The 5231-nt window shown below is 30.5% G+C and overlaps 1 long non-coding RNA gene across 1 annotated transcript; it reads right to left on the bottom strand.

Moving 5' to 3' along the window:
* Nucleotides 1-3258: 3258 nt before the first annotated feature.
* LOC143084388 (uncharacterized) lies at nt 3259-4454 on the bottom strand. The gene is made up of 2 exons (XR_012981047.1): nt 4252-4454; nt 3259-3703 (listed from the first exon to the last, which is right to left on the bottom strand). It is a non-coding gene; the product is annotated as an uncharacterized LOC143084388 (long non-coding RNA).
* Between the last annotated feature and the right edge of the window lie 777 nt (nt 4455-5231).

Genomic DNA, 5231 nt, shown 5'->3' with positions numbered 1-5231 from the left:
GAAGGCAAAACAAACAAGTAATTAATTGTATTTAAGTTCCAGAAACAGTCTCTTTCTGTGCATTTCTTTGTTTCAATGTACAAAAAAGATTGCAGCAATAGTGATGTCAAACAGGACCCAATAATTAGAAATATAGATAATTTCAAATTTCTCATTATGCATTGAATATATGCAGTGCCATGTGAAAAATTTACGTGTTTGGATTAGAGAAGACAACCGTTTGCGAATAGTTGATGATCAACTACTTTGACTGCAGTGATTCTTGCCATCTTTCAAGCGGTGACTTTGAATAATATGTTGCTGTTAGAAGAACATATTTTAATATATAAGGATTATGTACCAGAAATGTAAAATTAGGTCATGGTGATTTGAATAATCAGTGGGTATGAAAAACTTTCAGTAGACAGCTCAAAGATGCTAGACTGATCAAATGTCTCCCAAGCAAACTCTCTGGCAACATGTTATGACTGCTGCAGTCGACTATTTGGCCTTTTACACATATAGCACAGCCACAACAACAATGTCATTATCTTATGTCTAAGAACGATTCGTACTTTTTGTAAAATAAAAATGGTAGTCGGAGGATACTTAAACCTTGTTCATAAATATCCAGTATCAACTTCACAAATAATACATCATGGTCTAGTATAGATGCTAGGTACTGATGTTGTTTATCATTCTAATTAAGTGTAATAGCGTTTCTTTTTTGGTCTGTGTAAATTACAAATTACCTGATATCACTCCAACGTTTTGGTGGACTTAGTGTTGTTCTATCTTAAGTTTATAACGTTGTGTTTTATGGACTATTGTTTGTGTATTGGTCTTTTTCTTTTTCTGTTTTGTCTGTTTAATTTTGACATATGAGTTCGGTTTGGTTATTTTAAATCCCGTCAATGAGTTGTTACGCGGTGGTCATATTTGTTTTATTGTCTTTTTATTTTTGCTTTTTTCTGGATTGTCCATCTGCAATTTGTTTATCTTTGTTGACATATTTGTTTGTTTTTATAGTGATTAAGATTATAGTGCCTAACATGATTTCGTGAGGGAATTCGATGTTTGCTATACCACTGTTTATTTCAATGCAGTTTATGACAATACTCTGTACCAATCGAAATGAAATTTTTTGCAGTGTTTTGAGAAATGATTTGACTTTGTATTTGACGTATTGTTTTGGAAACATTTTATGTTTTAAAAGGATAAATTTTTGTATAAAGTCAATAGTTATGTGGACTTTTGAAGCCCAAACTTTGTATGGCCTTAAACAAATAAATGAAAGATAAAAAACTGTACCACTACAGACCGACATGTTAATAAAATTATAGCAAAACTTTTGGTTGACAAATTTTTATTCGTTATCGCAAAAAAATTAATTTTGAATATCTTACATTTTCTCCCTACCCAGTTTACTCCTATTACTTATTATAATGTGGACCGGTCATTGCTATTAAATATAACGCAATTTAATTGGGTTAAGTTATTACTAGTTTACATTCAAACTGTTTATACTTTTCATACATGACTAGTAATTAAATCAGAACGTGCATGAATGTGACAGTAACTAAAATGACCTTCAAACTGGACACTGGATGAGTCCGTGTTATGTTTTATCAATGAAAGTATAGGTATGAAATGCCAATTCTCCTATTTTCACAATATTTTCAAAATACACAGTAAATAGATTATTTTTTAATAGTCAATTGCGGAGAAAAACAGAAAAAGTTTACAAATAAGACGTTTTATTCCAATCAACAAGTCATTTTTTCGAGAAATGCCGAAATAATAATTTTACACACGGCTACGCCAGGTAAAATTATTATTCATCTAACAAAAAAACAACATTTTTCAGTCTCATTGGAACATGCTAATTACAATTAATCCCAAACTAAGGAAGTTATTAATAAAGTCAATATATGTCCGATCTACCTATTTTTGGAGGAAATAAGTCAATACGATCGTTTTAAGGTCAATTTCGTCTACCTCACAAAATCTTGTTAGGCACTATAGATTACATTGTTGATTGCTGTTCCACATTTTTGACATTCTTATCTATTACGTCGATTTGTTTTGTTCACACATTATTCTAAAAATAATGGAGTGTTTTGTGACTTCATTCACGTGAGCGGTTTAGCTATAACACCAGATTCATCTACCATGTTCGACAAAAGTAATTACCTGTACCACTTTAGGACTATGACAGTTGCTATCTATTCGTTTGATGTTTTTTTTTTCCATTTGATTATGGACTTTCAATTTTGAAGTTACTTTTTTGTAGAGAAATCTACCTGTATGGCTATCATGTAGTGTTCGAGCTTTTGAATTTGCTATTTGATAGGGACTTATCAATTTTCATTTATATTTCAGTACGAAAATTTAGTTATTAACTTTTCAGAACACTGCGAGGACTTGAATGAAAATTATTGAATATATGTTTGCTGATTTTGATTTTGAATTAATAAATATTTTATCAGTTACATAGTGTGTTAGTGACCTAATACGATATATATGGGGTCAGTAAATTCCATATGGGTGAGAACGTATTGGGTCACTAGAACACCTGGTAAAGAATTTATTTTACCGACTATCTTCACAAGTGGTACTTAGTGACTAGTGGCCTATCAAAGTGATTAAGTCTTCCATACTTCCATACAAAAAAAATGCCCCACAAAACAACTTTTCAACTTTAAATCTGTTTGATGAATTGATTTTAATCGTTCATTAAATGTATTAATTTCTTCGTCTGCTGAAACCTTCCAGATTTCTTTTTTTGTTTGTTTCTGTTTTAAAAGGGAAGGAACTCTTCAATGCCAACAATAATAACATATTAGCTTTATGTTTTTTGAATTTATTTCAACCTTTTATCATTAATTTCTTCGTCTGTTGAATCCTTTCATAATTTTGTAACACCATTTTGTTTTTATAAAGGGTTGTGCCATCTTTTTTGTTTTGTAAGGGAAGTAACTCCTTACTAACCCCATATTGTAACTAACCATGCATGGTAACTAACCTTATATTTTTTAGAACACCCTATATCAAATATACATAGTCACCACATGTAGTCATTTAACCAATTATATCCCTATAAATTTATAGGGGGTAGGATAAGAATATATATGGAGCTAGGTTTTAAATATTCAGGTAAGTATGAGTGAAAAGAACAGATCACAATAACTATTATAAATCATTGTTTGCATAACATGGAATAACGCGTATATTTCTTTGCAATGTGGAGAAAACATAATATTTTACTAGTAAGAAAGCTACTATTTTAATTTTTTATTCAGCAAATTCTTGTTTTAAAATTGAAGTCTTATAATACAACCAACTGAAATCAAAATTTAAAAATTCACAGAGCCATGAATTTAAAAAGTATCAATATGTCATTTGTCTAAAGTTACATGCTAAAACTTGTCACATTACATAAAGTTTCAAATTTGAACAACAGCATTGATGACTTCGGTCATTCCATTTGCAGATATTCCACTAACGGTAAGATAAATCATCAACCCTTTTGTAAATCTTATTTTCGGAGCAATGTCAAATTCAATAAATGTAATCGTAGTTTCCTGCCATTGTATAATGTCTGCTCCACCAAACAACGTTCCTGCTGACACCTCGTAGTATATTGGTTGTTGAGATTTAAAATGATTCGTCCAAGACACTGTGACGGTATTATTTGTAATAAAGTGTTCTAGACGTGGTGTGCCTACAAAACACACATTACTGTTATAAGTGAATGTCTCTTAATGTGCCAAAAGAATGAGTTCTTGTTAAATCACTTCGAATATACGACTCCTTAAATTTTCAGACATGTCATAGTATTTTACTTAGCAAAATGAAAATGATGAGTTATAGTAGGGGTTCATTATCCCTAAAACTTGAAGTATGATGAGAACAGTTATTTTTCTATTGAAATTGATAAGATGAAAAATAGTTAAATATGCAATTCATTACATACTTTATCAATTTTGTTGATAAATGAATAGGTCTTTGTGAACACGTAAGATCAACAGCCTGAAAACACAGATGTGATACACGGGTTGACACTCGTTCAAATCATTGATGCGAGAGTTGGCTTCTAATTTGGGAATCTCTCAAAATCAATGTGTAGTTAAATATGTGATAGTTTTACCATTATTCTAATCTGTTTCGCATGGTAAAATAATATCAATAACGTTCACAAAAAAATTGATACAAAAAATGTGTTTAACATTATAGTTCTCTATACGTTATTTTCCTTAGCTGTAAGATTACCTGTAAGACTAGATGGCAAAGCTGAGACTCCAACTTTGTTGTCAACAGTGTCACTTCTCAAATATATTTTGTTTACAGCTCTGATAAGAACTGTATAGTTTCCTTCAGTCAGCTTCAAACCATCAAAGACACAATACATCACATCTTGATTCTCGTAAATAACGGACTTAGATATCTCCAGGCTTCTGTCACTGTTTTGAAAATTTAACTGAAAATTTAAAGATTCTAAATACTTTACTTTTTAAGAATTGTAAAGACATAACAAAACTTTTAGACAAATTTTAATAAGCTGATAAACTATATAATAATAATTCAAGTGTGACGCAAATTTTGGAAAGTTCATTGCTTTCAGTGAATACTTTGGTTTGGATTCCAATATTTGGGTTTCTATGACATCACCTATACTTTATAACAAACAATGAAAGGTAAATACCACTGCCTAAAAATTACTTGCCTTCTTATACAGACAATTGTACAAAAAAAAACACTTTCAAATGACCGGCAGGGACATTTAAAAATAAAAACAACACTTAATATGCGAAACAAAACTATTTTACAGCATCATCCAACACTCACATGACTGACTCATATACTTTATTTTAAAATGAAAAGTACATGTATGGGAAGTTCTCTTCTTGGAATAGTATACTATTAATATAATTTGAAGAAGGCAAAGAAAAATGCATGATTTTGTTTGTAGCCGAACGTCCAGGGGCAAATGTTTCATTCATGTTCAGATGAGTATATTTTTCTGAGTTCCAGACTCCCTGATATCATTTATAATCGTTATGGATAAGTCTGGCTAAATTGACGAGATGGTGCAAATGTATATAGTTTTTTTACGTTATAATACAACACTTTTTTCATTAATATCCCATAATTCATACACTGTACAATTTTCGTTTGAACATTTGTCAAAACAGAATCTTAAATGAATGTAAATCCAAGGCAAACAATGTAATTTACGATTAAAATTCCAT

This window comes from Mytilus galloprovincialis, chromosome 7 (genome assembly GCF_965363235.1).
Source record: "Mytilus galloprovincialis chromosome 7, xbMytGall1.hap1.1, whole genome shotgun sequence".
NCBI classification, from domain to species: Eukaryota; Metazoa; Mollusca; class Bivalvia; order Mytilida; family Mytilidae; genus Mytilus; species Mytilus galloprovincialis.
This window is presented reverse-complemented; position numbering and strand designations above follow the sequence as displayed.